This window comes from Eptesicus fuscus, chromosome 5, assembly GCF_027574615.1.
Source record: "Eptesicus fuscus isolate TK198812 chromosome 5, DD_ASM_mEF_20220401, whole genome shotgun sequence".
NCBI lineage: Eukaryota > Metazoa > Chordata > Mammalia > Chiroptera > Vespertilionidae > Eptesicus > Eptesicus fuscus.
The window spans coordinates 16688784-16708689 of record NC_072477.1 but is presented as its reverse complement, the minus strand read 5'-3'; the positions used below and the strand labels follow the sequence as shown (position 1 = coordinate 16708689).

Genomic DNA, 19906 nt, shown 5'->3' with positions numbered 1-19906 from the left:
TTGCAAGAGGGTGCCAGCCAGGCTGAGGAAGCCCACTAGTGCATGATCAGGGCTGGGGAGGGACGCGGGAGGTTAGCCAGCTGGGGAGGGACTGTGGGAGGACTCTAGGGCATGTCTGGCCCTTCTCGCTCAGTCCCGATCCATCTGCCAGACCCCAGCAGCAAGCTAACCTACTGGTCAGAGCATCTGCCCTCTGGTGGTCAGTGCATGTCATGATGACTGGTCGCCCAGTCTACTCTCTGCCCCCTGGTGGTCAGTGCACATCATAGCGAGCGGTTGAGTGGCCTTAACGTATCATTAGCATATTACACTTTGATTGGTTGAATGGACAACTAGACACTTAGCATATTACCTCTTTATTATATAGGAGGTATATATATATATATATATGTATATATATTATTTCAGAGAAGAAGAGAGAGGGAGAGAGAGATAGAAACATCAATGATGAGAGAAAATCATTGACTGGCTGCCTCCTGCATGCCCCCCACTGGGGATCGAGCCCTCAACCCAGGCATGTGCCCGGGCTAGGATCAAACTGTGACCTCCTGGTTCATAGGTCCATGCTCAACCACTGAGCCATGCTGGCAGGGTGAAATAACATGTTTTAATCTCACTTTTTTTTTTTTTTGTAGGTAATTAGCTAACTTCGAAAGGAAGGCAACCAATGGAGTGATTCTATCAAGCTGGTAGGGTCTAGTATCTCACTTCCAAGTTCAGGTCGACTGAAAGCTACTGATAGCCCTTCTATATTAACTGACATTTGGCATAAAAGGGCTGCCAATGCCATTTCACTCAGATGGTGTGCTTGCACAGACCCACAGCACTGAAATGGGACCTTCTTTCAAGGGGCGCCAGGGCTTAGCCTGAAGGGACAGGTGTAATTATCTCCCCTGCAAATTAAAAGTAACGAGGACCTTTTGGACTTAGAGTGGAGGGCCTCCGTGGGGTCTAATGTAAAGGGAGAAAATCCTAACTAGAATCCAGGGGCCCCAAGTTCTCAGAGCCACCCTCCCTATGGAGACCCATGAAGCCACTTAAGCTGTGCATCACCAAATGTCAGGAGAGGTGGGATGCAGATGGTGTGCTTCCTGCATGGCTTTAAACCAGGTGCTTGACCTTCCCAGGTCATTTTGCAAGTGGAAAGAGGCCTACCGCCTGCCAGTCTGACAGGGTTTATGGTGGGATTGGATTTTATTTACAAAGAGGTCTGACGCCATTAGTTCCAAAGTGCACTCCTATTAATAAAAGGAACATGTGAAGAAGGTCGAATTAGAGTCCAGGGTTACTCATCTGCTAATGAATCACTCAGTGGCTTCATTGGTCAGGAGGTGAGGCAAGCAGGCAGAATATGCCAATTAGATGGTCAGATGGCAGTCACGAAAGAAAGACTTTAAGAAGTTCAGACATGCCCTGGCCAGTGTGCTCGGTAGTTAGAGCATAACCTATGCACCGAAGGGTCTCAGGTTTGATGCCCGGATGGGCATGTGGGAGAGGAAACCAATAGATGTATCTCCCTCACATATCTCTTTATCTATCTCATTCTCTCCCCACCCCCCATTCCTCTCTAATAAAAAACCAATTGTGTGGGGCAGGGGGTGGGGGGAAGCTCAGACTTCCCTTCTTCTCTCCTCCTTGACCCCTTCCTTCCAGATGTCTCCTCACAGACCTGGAACAAGCCTGTGCTGACCATCAGAGCCACAGTAAATTTAGGTCCATTCCCTACAACCCTATGTCCCACCTAAATCTTACTCTTCCCTCCAATCCAGTGTGACTGCACCTCCATGAACCTTGCCAGCCCAGCACAATCTAAGAAAGAGTCCCCGTCTCTGAATCCATAATAGAGTGGCGTGCCCTTTGATTATTTGCCTACTGTTGGCCACATTGCTATTTAACTGCTACTTATCTGCATAAATATTATGACCTTTTTCTCTCAGATTAGAGGCTGTATCAGAAGACTAAGCATTATATTTCTCTGAATTCCTCACAGCCTTGTCCTCAGAGCCTTGCACCCAGAGATAGCCCTTTGCATGAATCCACCTTCCAAAGATTTTCCTGGGCCATTAACAATCTGCAAAGTAGCTTCACACTCCTCATTGTGACTATGTATCACAAAGGACAATGACATCTCTCACCTGTTAGTGAGGCCACCTGGGAGCACAAGTCCAGGTTAATGTGGGGTCAGCTGGAGTGACAGAGGTATACACAATGAACAAAAACTCAAGGGACTTTAAGTTTTCAATCCTGCCCTTCTATTACCTGTCTATACAATTCTGGCCAAATGTTTCTAAGTCCCTGCACTTCAGAAAGACAGCAATAGCACTGGAAACCTTCCTCCTGAAATGGCTAGAAATGGAAAAATATACACATGATAACATCCTATATAATAAAGAGGTCATAAGCAAATTAACCCTCACACCCTCACAAGATGGCTGCCTACAACCAGGCTGGCAGGGGGGTTAGTGAGGGATGACCAAACGACTAAACAAGCAGGCTGTGTGGGGCGACCAGGCTGGCAGGGGGGTTAGTGAGGGACGACCAAACAACTGAACAAGCAGGCTGCATGGAACGAAAAGGCCGGCAAGAGGGCCGTGAGGGGCAACCAGGCTGGCAGTGGGGGGCAGTTAGGAGCAATCAGGCCGGCATGCAGTGGCAGTGAGGGGTGATCAGGCCGACAAGGGGGGCGGGCAGTTAGGGGCGACCAGGCAGGCAGGCAGGTGAGCGATTAGGAGTCAGCAGTCCAGGATTGTTAAAGGGATGTCTGACTGCCGGTTTAGGCCCGATCCCTGGGATCGGGCCTAAACCGGCAGTTGGATATTCCCCGAGGGGTCCCAGATTGGAGAGGGTGCAGGCTGGGCCAAGGGGATCTCCCCCCCCCTCCCGCCACCCGCGCACGAATTTTGTGCACCAGACCTCTAGTTTATTCAATATAAACATATAGAGAGGATACTATTTATCTGGCGATTTGATATGTATATTTCTTATATAACAAATCGCCAGATAAATGCTACCCAACAGAAATTGTAACACCTTTTTTTAAAAATGTTTTTTATGATTTCAGAGAGAGGAAGGGAGAGGGAGAAAGAGAGATAGAAACGTCAATGATGAGAGAGAATCATTGATCGGCTGCCCCCTGCCAGGGATCTAGCCCACAACCCATGCATGTACCCCGACTGGGAATCAAACAGTGACCTCCTGGTTCTTAGGTTGACACTCAACCAGTGAGCCACACCAGCCGGCCTGTAACACTTTCCAATGAATATGTTCAGCATTTTAACCTTTTGCACTCGGATGTCGAGTGTGGAGTGTGACTCGACACGGTTGGCATTAGAATAAAGGAATCGAGAAAAAAAGCAAGCGAGTGCAAAGGGTTAAATCCCTCCGGGCTAGTGTCAGTCCTTTCCTCACGGGCTCTCACTCCTGTCTAGGGTTTTATCTGCTGCATCTTTTCAAACTTCAGATCAAGTTTCCTGGAGGTCTGAGATGGAGGGAACCATGGCAGTTCACTGCAGAATTGACCCAGAGAAGGTACCACTAAGGCCCAGCCTGCAGGAGGAGAGGAAAAATCATGCAAAATTACCCAGAGAAAAACGGGCAGATCTGATCCACGCCCTTGGCCTCAGGCCTCCAGGACGGTGGTGTTGGTTCCAAGCCTCCTCACCCACCTCTGGCGGCACACAGAATCCTAGGGGATTTTCCTGTCTCCAAGAGCACACCTCTAAGGTGCCATCTTCCTGTCAAATCTCAATCAAGACAAGGGTCTTTTCAAATCTCACTGATTTCATTTTATAGCTTGGGCCCCCCCAACTCCCCCAAGATATGTCTTATTTTATGCAAATCTAACGTGTAGAATTCCTAGTGTATTCTATCCACACCCCAATGGACCAATTTACACTCATCCCAACTTGAAACAAACATTGTAACCTGCTAGCCAGCACTCAAAATAATGTTGATCCTGAAAGTATTTCATGCATTCAAAAGGTGTCTGCTGGGCAGGCATATCACTGATTATCTGGACCCTGGTAAAGTTCAAACTTTGGCCACATCCAGGATTGAGAAAAATACGGTAAGGAGAAAACAAACACTCACTATGTTTTGTTTCTTGTGTCATATTATACACACCAACATATTTTGTCCTTAATGTCCATTCTTGGAATGCTCTCTCATTACAGAAGTGGTGAGTCACAGTTAAGAGAATTGTTGCGACTTGCTCCACCCACTGGTGTAAGCCAAACCAAGGCCGATTTTGGTTTCTCATGGGGGGGGGGGGCGGGGGGGGAGGAGGAGAGGAGAAGTGAGGGGAGGGTTGGTTACAATTTGCATGATCACATTATACACAGGTTTCATTACGAAGGTGACCTCAAGTGAAGTAAGAAATTTCTTGGTCTGACTTTCATAAAATGCAGCCAAATAATACACCCAGTGGTGGGCTAACCCAGCTCCAGAAATTAATACGGGGACGACAAGAAATGGATTGGACTACACTGACAGGCTTGAGTGAGAGGTCGGAGCCAGGCGAGAGGGTGTGTGTCTATGACAGAATGGGGAGTTGGGCAGAATGACAAAGGGAGGGGATAAAAGCAGCACTCTCCTCTCCTTGTACTCAAAGTCTATAAAGTCGAGCTGTTTCATCTCCTCCAGCTGAGAGTTGCATTTGCAATTTAATGTGCACCTAGAGACTGTCACTCTTACAGATCCCACTGCTCTGGCCGAAGTCAGCCTCCAGCAAATGTGGCCGTGGAGATTGCTGAGACCTTCCAGATTTTTCCCTTCCACAAGGCCCTCTGTTCAGGTCTCTCCCTCCACCATGTCTCAATTTACCCTTTTATTCTGTGGTCTTCAAAGTGTGGCCTTTGGACCAGCAGTATCAGCATCACCTGAGCACGCCCAGAAATGCTCATTCCCAGGCCCCTCTCCAGACCTACCGATTCTGGAACTCTGGGGTTGAGGCCCAGGCATCTGCGTTTTCTTAAGCCCTCCAGGTGATTCTGATGCATGCGGAAGTTTGAGAACTGCTGCTTTAGATAATCTTATCAAATAACTAGAGGCCCAGTGCATGAAATTCGTGCACTGGTAGGGTCCCTAGCGGCTGCCGGCTTCTGGCCACTGGCCGGGTACTCCCTCCCTTCCCCTGGCTGCCTGCTGCCGCCAGGGCCTCCCTCCTTTCCCCCGGCCAGCTCAGACCCCTGGTCGAACTCATGGACAACTCCGGACAACTCCCAGTCGAGGGGATAATTAGCATACTATGCTTTCATTATAGGATGACTCTATAATAGACTCTAAGATGAGAGAATGTGTGCATTTTAGGAGAGGACTCGTAAAAAAGACAAACTACTGAAGTGCCAACCAAATCACTTTCTAATAGTGGAACGTCAAGTCACGTGGCAGATCAGACCGTGAGCAAGATTTGAGGCTGCTGTATTAGGTCAGGCCCTCATCATCTTCTGCTTACACTTGGCCTTAAAATCTGATGTCAAACCCTAACTTAAAACCCTAGTGGCTTTAACCCCGCTGCCCATAGGATACAGTCCGAACCCCTGACACTGACCCAGGCCTTTGGTCATCTGCCTCTGGGCCACTCCCCCGGCTATGTTTCCTTCTGCACTTCCCTTCCTCCTTGGCCACACCTCACTGCCTGCAGGGGGATTATACTTTCCCAGGCCACTGACTATAGTCTTGGCCATGTGCCTTATTTGGCCAATAGCATGAGAGCTAAAGTGAAGTCTGGACAGACTCGAAGTGCCCTATTTGTTCGGTCATATTTTCTTTCTTCCCTTTCCCTTAAGTGAAATTCAGATTGTCCCAGAAAAAAAGCTATTTTTTAAGCCGCAGTCCAGAATGAAGAGAGATCAGAAGCAGAACCACAACTGATGTACAATGGACATCCAGCGTAAGTGAGAAATGAACCTTGGCTGTTGTAAGCCACTGAGATTTGGGGGCCACTATTCAGCCTAAACTATTAAGAGTACTTTTGATCTCCTATATCCTCTTGGTCTGGAATGTCTTCTCTCCTTGGCTCTACCCTTCTTTCCAATCCCACCTCCCTCCTGCCTGCACAAGAGATTGGCTCAGTGTTCTATACTCAGTTCAGGTTTTAGCCCCTCAATCAAATATCTTTTTATTTCCCAGGTACAAAAGATCACTCCTACCTTTAGGACCTCCTCTGGATGCTACAGACCTGTAACTGTGTCCCTGGGTCTACGTTAGGGCCTTTGCATTCATTAGAACAACTCTTCTTGAAAGAAAGAAAGAAAGAAAGAAAGAAAGAAAGAAAGAAAGAAAGAAAGAAAGAAAGAAAGAAAGAAAGAGAGAGAGAGAGAGAGAGAGAGAGAGAGGGAGGGAGGGAGGGAGGGAGGGAGGGAGGGAGGGAGGGAGGGAGGGAGGAAGGAAGGAAGGAAGGAAGGAAGGAAGGAAGGAAGGAAGGAAGGAAGGAAGAAAGAGGAGAGAGAGAGAGAGAAAAAGAGAGAGAGAGAGAGAGAGAGAGAGAGAGGGAGAGAGAGGGAGAGAGGAAAGGGAAAGAGAAAGAGATAAAAGAAAAGAAAAGAGAAAGAAAAAGACAAAAGAAATTGAGTCCTCATTTCACAGAATGAGAGACTTTGGCTCAGAAAAGCAAACTTGCCCAGGTCCCCCCCACCCCCACCCCCATCAGCCACAAAGACAGAGCTCTCACCAGATGCAGATCTAGCTCGACCTGAGCAATCTTCTCCTGCCTCCCAACCCTCCCTCCCTCCTCCTGCAGCAAGCTTTCAGATCCTCCCACTCTAGTAGAGAGAGTAAAAGTCTCCATATCAACAACTGAAAGAGCTGATGAATTCATTTGACACTTGCAAAATCTGCATCTGGAAGTGGGCTTCCTGCCCCCTGAGAAGATAATCACTTTCTCTAAGAAGATGCAGTTATCCTTAAGGCTCCTGGGAAAGGCCCAGGAAACCCTAGGAGAACTGGGGCATTTTGTCTGTGCCTTTCCCAGGTCTCAAGCTATGGGGGTACTGTGGTGTGACAAGACAAGGAGATTCCCACTTACATGGCCCTAGGAAGCTTTGTGAAGGAAGGTCCTTTGGGTTTGTCACAGGGTAGGAAGGTAAGTAGCAGAGGGCTCAGAATTCCAAGAGTTTGTTACATCTTGATATTTCAGGTTTTAAAAAGAAAAATGAATGGCATCAAGTGTTTCTCTGACTCTTCAGATTAAAGAAAAAAAGGAAAGTGACACAGTGGCAAAGAACTGAACCAGACCACCCAGGTCAGGCATGTGAAAACCACCTAAAGTGGCAACTGCAATTTAGACTTCCAGGAGCTGCTGGAGTTTTGTTTTGTGGTTAGGCTTCGTTCTCTCTCTCTCTCTCTCTCTCTCTCTCTCTCTCTCTCTTGCTTGTTTAAGGGAGGAGGACAAACTGTAAGAACCTTCACATTTCTCCCCCAAAATCAGCCACACTAATACAAGACAAGCATTCAACAAAGTACCATGATATTCTCTTCACACAACATTCATACCATTTTTTTTCAAGTGTTACAAGGGTTTTCTAAGACACTAGTTGGACTCCATTTAACTCGCACCATTCCAATGGAGTCCCCTCAAGGGATACATTGCCCTTCAATGATGCCATCAGTAACATTAATAGCATGTTTCCCCTTCAAGTGCAGAAAACTATTTGGAGCTCCAAATAGCCAGTTTAGACACCTCTGATTTACGCTTTAAAAGACCATCCACTCCATATAGTAAATAAGAGCCAGCAATAACTGAGTACTTAAGCGCAGTGCCCAGTGTATTTCAGGTACTGCCTCATGTAACCCTCAGAACAAACGCTATCATGTGGGTGCAGTCATTATTGCCACCTTAGTTTAGGAGTGTGAGGCACAGAGGGCACTGACGGACATGAAGAGACAGGCAGGGGCCAGTAGCTGCCCAAAACCACAGTTAATGATTCACTTACAGCCCGCAGGCCCTTTTCAGTAAGGGCTGACACACACACACACACACACACACACACACACACACACACAGAGTACACTCACTCACTCATAAACACTCCCATCTTCAACTCTTCATCCCAGCCAGACACACACACACACACACACACACACATACACACACACTGTACACTCACACAGACACACTGTACACTCACACACACTGTACACGCGCGCGCGCACAAACACACACACCACACACTCACACACTGTACACTCACACAGACACACTGTACACTCACACACACTGTACACGCGCGCACACACACACACCACACTCACACACACTGTACACGCGCGCGCGCACACACACACACACACACACCACACTCACACACTGTACACTCACACACACTGTACACGCGCGCGCGCACACACACACACTGTACACTCACACAGACACACTGTACACTCAGACACACTGTACACTCACACACACACACACACACACACACACACACACACCACACACACTCACGCACACGCTGTACACTCACTCACTCACTCACTCATAAACACACTCTCATCGTCAACTCTCCATCCAGCCAGAAACACACACACAAACACTCACACACTGTACACTCACAGACACACTGTACACGCACACACACTGTACACACACACCACACACACTCACACACTGTACACTCACACACACACGCACACACACACACACACACACCACACACACTCACGCACACGCTGTACACTCACTCACTCACTCACTCATAAACACACTCTCATCGTCAACTCTCCATCCAGCCAGCGGCGGGTGTCCGGGTAATTGCTTGGCAACGCTCGGAGGAAACTCCATCCAAACGCGGGGTCCGCGGGTCCAGGAGGCCGCTGGGCGCTGTCCAGCGGGCAGCGCGCCTGAGAGTCCTGGCTGGGGTCCTGCCTCGGGACACCCCGAAGCTGGGGAGGACCGCCAAAGCCGGATTCCGGGAGGGGGTGGGGGCACCGTCTCCGGAGACACCTGTTGTCGCCTCCCCAGGCGGGACCACGACACCGTCCCGGGACCCAGATGTCGGGGAAGACACTCGCAGGCAAACAGTGTCTGAGTGTGAATGCGGGAGCGCAGGGGTCTTCCTCCCACACGCCCGCCCGCCGCTGACCGACTCCCCTCCCCGCCTCCCACTCCTGGACGCCCGCGGCGCGTGGAAATGTCGCGCCTCCCTGGGACCCTGGGACACCTGCCGAGGCAGACACGGGGTGCGAGGGGCCCGGGAAGCACCGCGGCGCTAGGACCTCGCGGCCGGCCCGCCCCCTGCCCGCTCCACCTGCGGGGCCCCCTCGCCCGCACGCTCGCCCTCCCTCCGCGGGGCGCGGGGCGGTTACCGGTGACGCCGCCCGCAGGGTCCCGAGTGTCGGCGGAAGGTGGCCGCAGCGAACCGGCCGCGCTGGCCCGGGATCCCCTCCCGGCGCTCGGCTCCCACCGAGCTCGCTCGGATCGCAGCGCCGCCGCTGGCTCGAGGTCCTGGCGCCGCTCCCGCCGCTCCTGATTGGCCGCCGCGCGCTCCCGAGCCGCGCTCTGATTGGGCGGCCGAGAGCCGTGGGTGGCGCCCCGCGCCGCCCCGACCTACTCCCCGCGTCCTGGCGCCGGAGCCTGGCATCCCGGCTGCACTCGCAGCTCCATCCAGACGCGGAGCCCGCGATCCTGCCCCTCCGTGCCTGCCGCGTGGGGCCTGCCTCTCGGGCGCGGGAGGGGCGAGAAGCGTCTCTGCGAGCAGCCTGGGGATGTCGGGGGTGGGGATCGCCATGGAGTCTCTCCCATACCCCGCGCCAATGCTGGACCGTGGGGATCATTGCTCCTCCGGCTTCACTCCTACCTGGGGTTTTGACTACCTGCTCATTTCGATACTGTGACTACAAACAGGGCGTAGGACTCGGCAGAGTCTGGTAAACAGTGGGTACCAAATTGGGTTTTGGGACTCAGGTCGGACTATTACACACAGTTTTCATGTGGTCCAACCTGGGCTCGCAAAGCGGCTTCTCCAAGGTCCTAATCACGTTTCCAAATTTTTAACAGTGAGAAAGAAAGACGATGTCTTCATTTACAAGGAACTTATTATACCTTGCTGGGGAAATGAGCCTGGATAATGATGATAATAATAACAACAACCCTACTGTTTCTATGGCGCACGTTATTTATGGGCACATTTCGAAGTGTTTTACGTATATTAATTCAGAAATACAGGACACAGCTGTCCTAAGGATGTCCACGTGTCCAGGAAAACGTGTGGACAAGCGGTATCAGTTCTGAGGATGGAGAGATTTTTCATCTGGAAGACACACTCAGTCACTCCATACTGTGGAGAGGGATTATCGGGAATTAAAATTGTTCACACCTTCCATTTCTTCTCCCGTAGTCTTTATTCTTCCTGGCATTTTTCTCCCACCTGCCCTGAACTTTTCTAAAGAATAAAAACAACCATTATCAATCAGGATGCCACCAGAACTCTGTTACACCCCTCACGAAGGGCCTCCACTAAACACCTAGGTAGACAATGAGTAGAAGTAAATAGCACAGTTCATATTTGACTTTGGCTGCACTAATGTCTTGAAAGCAAGTATGTAACCACTTTCCTATAGGTCTTCACCACTACCTCTTAAATTATTGTGGTGCCCTGGCCAGGTAGCTCAGTTGGTTAGAGCATTGTCCCCATATGCCAAGGTTTCAAGTTCCACTTCCGGTCAGGCAGATGCAAGAATCAACCAATGAATGCATAAATAAGTGGAACAACAAATCTCTCTCTCTGTCTCTTTCCCTCTCCCTCTCCCTCTCCTTCTCCCTCTCCTTCTCTTCCTCTCTCTAAAATCATTCAAAAAAATGTAAAAATACACACATCCTGCATTCTGAGAGTGTGGAAACCGTCATTGAAGGACACATTAGTTAAATCCTAAAGAGTAGTAGCTCAAAGTATGAAAGTGTAGAGGAACAGAAGAACCTACAAACAAAATTTAACCGTTGCCTTGCCTCCCCGCCCCCCTGCCCCCCTCACGATCCCATCTTCAGCAACCCAGAGGGGGATTTACTCCTTAGATTTGCATTGCCCCATTAAAGAGTCTGTGTGATGGAAATATTCCTTAACTGAGCTATTCAATGTGGAAGCCCCCAAGCCCATGTGGCTATTAGCCACTCCAATGCGGTTAGTGAAGAAATGAATTTTAAATTGTATTTCATTTAAATAGTCAAGTGTGGCTACTCTACCTACAGTGTAGCTTTTGCTGGCTTAGAGGACTACAGCCGTCTTCACTGGCAGCTTGAAAAAATACTGCAGGGCATGGGAACGCCCCACAGCCCAGCTCAAGTCTAAATCCACTAGAAATTCTTCAAACAGATCTCACTGCTCCCACCCTTCTCCTTTCTATGAACTCGTAATGAGCTTCTGTCAATAACGCAGTGTTTACCTTTGTCTTTATGGCAAGGTGCTCCCATTCCACAAATATTTATGGACCCAGCACTTCGTGGAATTCTGGAAAGAGAAAGGATTGCAGACAATGTTGGCCAAAATCCAAAGGGTTGGTCTTTTTTTTTTTTTTTTATGTTTCAGTATCCTATTATTTCAAAATATTTTTTACATGCAATAAACATTAATATCTCAAGGAAAACTATTTTAAATATGATAATGTTACATGCAATAAACACCAATTATTCAAGAAAAATGATCTTACATATAATATTACATGCAATAAACAATATCTATACTAATAAAAGGGTAATATGCTAATTAGACCAGGAGACCTTCCGGACAAAGTCATAGTGGTGGGGCCGAGGCAGAGGCAGTTAGGGGTAATCAGGCCAGGAGGGGAGAGCAGTTGGGGGCGAGCAGGCCAGCGGGGATGGAGGGGAGTTGGGGCAAGCAGGCCAGCGGGGGGGGGGGCAGTTGGGGACAAGCAGGCCAGCAGGGGGGGGCAGTTGGGAGCGAGCAGGCCGGCATGGAAGCAGTTGGGAGCAATCAGGTCAGCAAGGGGGGGGGCAGTTGGGGGCAAGAAGGCTGGCAGGCAGAGTGGTTAGGGGCAATCAGGCAGGCAAGCAGGTGAGCGGTTAGGAGCCAGCAGTCCTGGATTGCGAGAGGGATGTCCGACTGCCGGTTTAGGCCCAATCCCAGGGATGGGGCCTAAACTGGCTGTTGGACATCCCCTGAGGGGCCCCAGATTGGAGAGGGTGCAGGCTGGGCTGAGGGACACCCTCTCCCCTGTTCCCCCTCCCCCTCTCCCCCGTGCATGAATTTCATGCACTGGGCCACTAGTTTCAAGAATAAAAGGATTTTAAGTATAATAATACAAGGGGCCCAGTGCATGAATTTGTGCACCTTGAAAGGAACTGCAGGCTGCAAGGCTGCGGTAGGCACAGGGGCGAGTCTTGGCCCATCCTCTGAGCCCCTGCCCGGCCCCTCCCTCCGCGACCCGCCGGCCCCCTGTCTGCTGGCAGCCCCGCTCCTGCTGTCGCTGCTCCCACGTGCTGACAGCACCAGCCTTGTTTGCACTTGCTGACAGTGTGGAGTGAATGGGGCTGATGCCAGCCACGGGTGTGAGCGGTGGCTGCTGCCCCAATCACCCCTCAGGAGCAGTGGGAGGTGGAGAAGCCCTCAGGGGCGATTGGGACTGGCAGCCGCTACTCACACCTGCTGACAGCGGGACCGGCGCTGGGCACCAGCAGCAGGTGCGAGAGGAGCCAGCACCAGCAGCAGTTGTGAGCATGGAGCATGGGAGCAAAGAATTTTCAGTAACCACCAGAGGCTCGCCCCGATGACAGCGACTGGTGCCCTGCCTTGGTCTGGTGCACCCACTCACCTGCTCCACCATCCCACTACGGCCAATGCCCACCATGTTCTGCGCTCTGTCACCTGCAGGCTGCAAGGTGACATGCCGATGCCTGCCATGTTCTGTGCATGCCCCCTGGTAGTCAGCACACATCATAGTGACTGCTTATTTGGTTGTTCAGTTTTTCGGTTGCTCTGCTGTTTGGTCTATTTGCATATTAGGGTTTTATATATATATACTAGAGGCCCAGTGCATGAAATTCGTGCATGGGTAAGGTCCCTAGTGGCAGCTGCCAGCCTCGGGGGGCCTCCCTGGGCCTCCCTTCCCCTGGCCACCTGCCACTGCCAGCTGGGTTATTTCTATTTTATTGGATGTGAGTATTGCTACTCCAGCTTTTTTTGTCTTTTCCATTTGCATGGAAAAATTTTTTCCATCACTTCACTTTCATCCTCTGTGTGTCTTTTGTTTTGAGGTGCGTCTCTTGTAGACAGCATATAGTTGGGTCATGTTTTTGTATCCATTCAGCTACCCTACACCTTTTGATTGGAGCATTTAGTCCATTTACATTTAGGGTTATTGTTGAGAGGTACTTATTTATAGCCATTTTAATTCTGTATGGCTAGGTTTCTCTCTCTGTTTCTTCTACTTAGCAATCTCTTACAGCAATCCCTTTAGCATTTCTTGTAATGCTGGCTTGGTGGTGATGAACTCCTTTAGCCTTTTTTTTTTTTTGGTCTGGGAAGCTCTTTGTTTGACCATCTATTTTGAATGAAAGCCTTGCTAGATATAGTAATCTTGGTCTCAGATCCTTGCTTTCCATTACCTTGAGTACTTCATGTCATTCCCTTCTGGCCTGTAGAGTTTCTGATGATAAATCAGGTGTCAGCCTTAAGGGGACTCCTTTGTAGGTAACAGTTTTCTTTTCTTTTGCTGGCTTTAAGATTTTTCTCTTTGTCTTTAATTTTTGGCATTTTAATTATGATGTGTCTAGGCGTGGGTCTGTTTGGGTTCTTCTTGTTTGGGGTTCTCTTTGCCTCCTGAACTTGTGTGACTTTTTCCTTTACCAGGTTAGGGAAGTTTACTGCCATTATTTCTTCAAACACCTTCTCTATTCTTTTCTCCCTTTCTGCCCCTTCTGGCACACCTACTATTCTAATATTGTTACATTTCACATTGTCCTACAGCTCCCTTAAGCTGTCCTGCTTTTTAGTTTTTTTTTTTTCTTTTTGGTTCTCTAATTGAGTAATATTTTCAACTCTGTCTTCTAATTCACTGATTCACCTCAGCTTCCCCTAATCTGCTGTGTATTCCTTCCAATGTGTTCTTTATTTGTGTTATGTCATTCTTTATCTCAGGCTGTTCTTTTTTCATAGTTACTATATCTTTTTTCATACTGTTGAGCATTTTTAACACAATTACTCTGAACTGTATTTCAGATAAATTTCTTATCTCTGCTTCATTTATCTCTTCTTCTGGAGAATTCGATAGTTCTTTCATTTGGGGATTGTTTTTTTGTTTCCTCATTTTGGTTGTCTGTTTGGGTTTGTGACTATGTATTAGGTAAATCCTCTATACCTCTCAATCACTAGTGCAGGACAGTGTTAAAGGCTGTTTCTGATTGTTTCAGGCTAAGACTCAAAGCCTCCGGAGATCACCTCTGTCTACAGACTAATAGGATTCCAACTCAAATTGCCCCCTGGCAATCATCCTCAGGTGATTGGGGAGAGTTTTTTCAACAGGGTGGGGCAGTTGCTTCTGCCTGGAGGCTAATTGTTACTTTTAATCTCTTAAGTGGCCTCAAGGCAAGGTGTTTTCCAATAGGGTGTGTCCACTGTCTTCTCCCCGGGCAGGGAAAGATGTCCTCCACTGTGTGAGGGAATGACTCAGCCCAGGAAACTTGGGGTGTCTGCCCTCTGAGCTCTATCCCCCAAGTCCCCAGTCCTAGGTTCTGCTCTCAGAGCTCCAGTCCACTTCACCCTCCATCTGCCAGAGCACAAGGTGGGTGGCTGCAGAGGGAATTTTTATGCATTGGCCCTTTAAGAGGGTCCCTGGCAGACAGCACCCCACTGCTTTTCACAGCTAGATGTTATGTGGGTACCTTCCTCAGTTTGGTGCTCTCTGCTGGGGAGTCCAGCTTGGGGGTTAGATCCCAGAGTTCTCAGTGGCACCCCTCCCCCCCCCCCCCAACAGCTGAGATATCTCTCCAGGACTTCAGTTGCTGTCTGTGGGTGCCCGGCCAGCCCATTCACACCTCTGCCCCTCCTACCAGTCTCTATTCGGTCTCCATCTTCGGTCCTTGGGTATCAGGGTTCTCTCCTATGAGTTTTCCATTGATTATTCAGGAAGCCTTTCCATATTTCAGTTGCAATTCCAGCTTGCTCCTGCAAGCATGTCCGTGCAGCATCCCCCTACTCTGCCGCCATTTTTAATCTCCCAAAGATTGTCGAGGCTGAAAAGAAGAAGGAACAAGAGAAATTCCCTGCAAGGACCTGGCTCCTTCCCTTCTCCCCTCCAACATCCCCCTCTCACACATCACATACGCTTCCAAGTGGGAGATCTTGCTGATCAGATGCTGAATTGATGTTGAAGAATCTTTATTTAGATTTTCTGTTTCCAACTCAATCCTCTTAATGTCATTAATTCCTTCAGTCCACCCCCACCCCCTTTTATGTTGATCTTTCCCTCCCATGACCTTTCACTGAACTTGAAATTGGTAGAAGGTAATGGCATTCTAAATGTTCTCCTGTAATGTGGTGCCCCCAGAGCAAGACTCATTTGTTGTCAAATGCATATTTTGTGCCAGTACATTTTGTGGGTAAAAAGAAAGACACGGTCACTGAGCAGCTCAGAGCCTTGTGAGGAGGCTCAGGAATTGTTCTACCGGGTGTGGCTTAGATGTGCAGAAGGTTCACGGGGAGCACAGAGCAAGGAGCAGCCGAGCATACGTGGGCAGAAGTCCTCCACTCTATGCAGTTACCCCAGCACCTCCCTTTCCCCCCACCCACGAGCTTTCCAGCCCTTCGCTCCACAATGCCAGCAAGCTCTTCTGGTTGATGTCCTTCCTCTCCTTCCACTGACTGATGCGGTGACATCACGCTCTCCTGGATCAGTCGTCAGCTGTGAAGATGAGGGATGGGCATGCCTGTGTGATAGAGACCACTGGTGGCGGAATAGGGCAGACAGGGGTGTGACAGCACAGAAAGAGGTCACACACCAGGAACGCACTGATGAGAACCTAGAGATGATCTGGTTGGAAGATGTGTTATCTTACCTTGATCCGGTTGCTGTGAGATTCAAATAAGATCATGCGCCAGAGAATCCTTTTAATCTACACAATTATACACATAAATTAGTTATTTCTATTAGTCCATTTGACAGATAAGAAAACAAAAGAAGAGGAAAGGGAAACAATATCCCAAGATAAAAAGGCCCCATTGGAATGTTATCGGAAGGCCTGGGGCTGACCCCTAGCCCCGTGATCCTGGGTCTGTGTCTGAGCCCCAGGCCCACATTTATAACGTGGGGATAATAATACACTGCATCAGAGGTTTTGGTGAGCAATGAAGGAGGAGATGTCTATGAAGACCTTAGCACTGTGTCTGGCACATATCAGGTATTTGATAACTAATATTCCCTATTATTATTATTACTAGTGGCCTGGTGCATGAAATTTGTGCACGGGGGTGGGGGGGGGGGCGTGTCCCTCAGCCCGGCCTACACCCTTTTCAATCGGACATCCCTCTCAAAATCCAGGACCGCTGGCTCCTAACCACTCACCTGTCTGCCTGCCTGCCTGATTGCCCCTAACCACTCTGCCTGCCAGCCTGCTCGCCCCCAACTGCCTCCCCCCCTGCTGGCCTGATTGCCCCCAACTTCCCCCCACTGCTGGCTTGCTTGCCCCCAACTGGCCCCCCCTGCTGGCCTGATCACCCCAACTGCCCTCCCCTCCTGGCCTGATTGCCCCTAACCACTTCTGCCTCGGCCCCGCCACCATGGCTTTGTCCGGAAGGACATCTGGAAAGTCTCCCAGTCTAATGAGCATATTACCCTTTTATTAGTTTAGATTAGTTTACTACACAGATATTTGTAGCAGAGCTGCAGGTCTCTCTGCACTAGAAACAAGTGAGAAGAAAACATTTTCAAAGTGAAGTTGCCAGAGGCTGCAGTGATAGGTTAGAGCTCCTGGCATTTGAGAGATGACAAAGCAAGTGGGTAAAAGCACAGGTTCAGGAGCCAGGAGGCCTGGGTTTGAATCCTGGTCCAGTCACTTAAATGTTGTAAGACCCTTGGCAAGTCACTTAAGCTCTCTGTGCCTCAGTTTCCTCCTTTCTAAAAGGGGTTCTTGTGAGGAGTGAATGAGTTCATGTGCATTAGGCGTGTAGGACAGCGCCTGGCACACAGTGTTAGGAATTAAGCATCATTCATGATAAAACCACGTGTTCTCCACTGCCATGGGCCAGGGTCCCTTCTCTCATGTGCAGGTCCCTCAAACAGGACTCCTCGCCTTTTCCTCATTGGTGCATTTCCTGGCGCCCTCGGCAAATGTTTCTTCGATGGGAGGTGACAGAGAGTGCAGGGGATGATCTTAAACTCTCATGGTTCGCATGCAAATATACAACTGGAGTTCACAGTGGGACTGATGGCCTCCCTCTCAGAAGATGAAAAACATTAGTGGAGGATTTAGGGAGATGGGGCCTCTCAATATCAGGAGGGGAAAAAACACCAAGAACAACAAGGCCATCTTTAACTGGAGAGAGCTGTGGTCCCCTGGGGTGGGAGAAGCTATGAGAGTAGGTTTGGACCTGGGACAGGCTCTGCCTGGATCCCAATTCCGTCATTCAACAGCTGTTTGGCCTTCGAACCAAATCACTCTGAGCCTATTTTATCACCCACAAAGTGAGGCTAGTACCAGCCTCCAGGGGAAACTTTAATGATTACATGAGATAAGAGTACAAGGCCTGGCATTTAGAAAATGCTCAATTAATGTTTAAGTGAATGAAAAGGGCTTTTTAAAAAAAAAAATCAAACAAAACAGTCCTATTGTTGGAGGGAGCTGTGGACCCTTGAAAGCACACACTGCTTAAACTTAATGTCCACCGCTTGTCATTATCCTCGTCTCATTCCCGGAACCGGGGGAGGCCTTCACACGGCTTCCCAGGCCCTCAGTCTGAGGTTCATCAGCAATGCTGACGCCCAGACGCGCGGGGACCGGGCCCCGCCCTCCCCCAAGGCCTTCTCCTGGCCAGCTGGCACAGAAACACTCCACATTTGCAGCTTCCATGGCCATCACGAGAACCGACTCCCTCTTATTGTTTTTCTTTTCCTAACGATGGAGCAATCGCATGATTTCCCCAGGAAAAACAACGCTGGAATCGGAGAGCGTCTGGGTTGAGCGAGGGCTCTCTGGTCCCCATGCCTGAGCTCCTGGAGGGAAGCTGGCGGGCTGGGGGATGCGCTGGACAGGAAGCACGGCGGGCATGCTGACCCCAGGCTGGCCAGCCGAGCAGGTGGTGTTTCGGGATTAAAAACAGTTCGATTCTAGCAAACCAGGAGCTCACAGTGGCTGAGTGCTGAGGACCGGGCACCTCACCGGTGTCTTCAGGACAGTCCAAGAGGAGTGTTTATGATCTTTCTCATACACCAGCGAGGATAACGAGGCTCAGAGAGGTTCCGGGGTCCCGGGCGCGCACAGCAGCCCGCACCCCTCTGCAAACACCCCCCCCCCCCCGTCCTCCCTCAGCCCGTGGGCTTATCTCCCGGCCCTGGCACAGCTTTGCTTCCGAACCTTGGGATCCTGTGAAACGCAATTCTATTCCCTGGGCCCAGGGCGCCTGGGATTCTGCATTTGTATCCAACTTCCAGGGGGCGCTGCCGCTCCAGGGACTAGTTGCAAGGGTGAGACCGGTGGTCTTGGCCTTGCCTGCACATGCCGATCCCCGGAAGCTTTCAAATGCTGGCCCCTGAGCCCCATCTAGGGAGTCCGATTGTGCAGGTCTGGTGTGCAGCCCGCACCCTATCCCTCTGCACAAGACTTCTAACGCTCCCGGAGACCCAGGGCCGCCAGGGCTGAGGCCGCCCTTCTGAAAGGAGGTGGTATCTGCAGGCTCCTGAGGACAGGGGCCACCCTGCACCCCCGTCTCCCCACCACAGAGGCATCTATGCTGGGCTCTGAGGTCGCCCTGGCAGAGGCCAGAGCCGCCACCTGTTTCCTTGAAATAGTTCTCAGCTGTGCTGGGTGACCTCACCTTGGCTCACTGGGGCTCCGCAGGGGCCAGGCTGCGATCTGGAAGGCCCCAGGGCATCTGGTCAAGTGGGCTTCGGGCGCCCTCGTGCGTCAGGGCAGCGGAGGGAGAGAGAGCCGGGCCCAGCAGGGCCAGGGCAGCGCTGACCGGGCTCCTGGGAAAGACGTGACCCCGCCTCTCAACACTTGGAAACTGATGGAATTACAAGTTCTCCTCCTCCCTTTACACGCTGAATAAACAAACAAACATCACCCTGATGGGGTGGCCCAATCTATGAGGAAGGCAGCGTGTGGGTTATCGTGATGCCTGTTATGCAACTTGAGGTCGATCATTTGCCAAGAAGGCCCAGCCAACACACGCAGAGGCAGGACTGGAATCGTGTCTTCAGATTCTAAGGTCTATGCTTTTCTTTTATCCCACAGATCTCTCCAGGACGGGTATTCAAATTCTTTATATTAGTGGCTCAGGGAGATCTGTCAGCAAAGTACGTAAGTTAATTATTAGAAGACACATCCTCACGCTAATTGTGTACTGGCCTATAGACTCCTGGTTTAAAACATGTCCGCTCGTGCCCCCTGGTGGACATTGAAGTTATTGCAACCCTCTGCTAAAGGCATTTGGGGCCTTCCTAGTTCATTAACTGAGTATATGAAAATTATGACAATTATTACATAGAGGTCCTTGGAATGAAAAAGAATTGGGTTCTAGGGAGAAAGAGCTGATTTTTGTAAGATTTTTTAATTGACTTTTAGACCGACACACTGACAACCAACAACTAATTTGATAAAAACTGTCTTTTAAAAATGTTATAATGTTATGTGGTCATCTCTAAGGGTTTTGGGCACCAGCAAGAGCTGTTAGGTGAGGACACAGAGGGAGTCATTGTAAAGAAAGTGAAATGGCTTCCAACTGGTGCCCGTTCAGGCTGG

The 19906-nt window shown here is 49.9% G+C and overlaps 1 protein-coding gene and 1 long non-coding RNA gene across 2 annotated transcripts in view; both read right to left on the bottom strand.

The window, feature by feature from the left end:
- STON2 (stonin 2) overlaps positions 1-9377 on the bottom strand; it is a 126764-nt gene extending 117387 nt beyond the window's left edge. The window contains exon 1 of the mRNA XM_054715848.1: positions 9307-9377. The gene's annotated coding sequence lies outside the window, so the exon portion shown is untranslated. The remainder of the gene's footprint in view (positions 1-9306) is intronic.
- A 726-nt stretch (positions 9378-10103) lies between these two features.
- Positions 10104-19112, bottom strand: LOC129148960 (uncharacterized). Its single transcript, XR_008555951.1, has 3 exons — positions 18981-19112; positions 11380-11444; positions 10104-10382 (listed from the first exon to the last, which is right to left on the bottom strand). It is a non-coding gene; the product is annotated as an uncharacterized LOC129148960 (long non-coding RNA).
- Between the last annotated feature and the right edge of the window lie 794 nt (positions 19113-19906).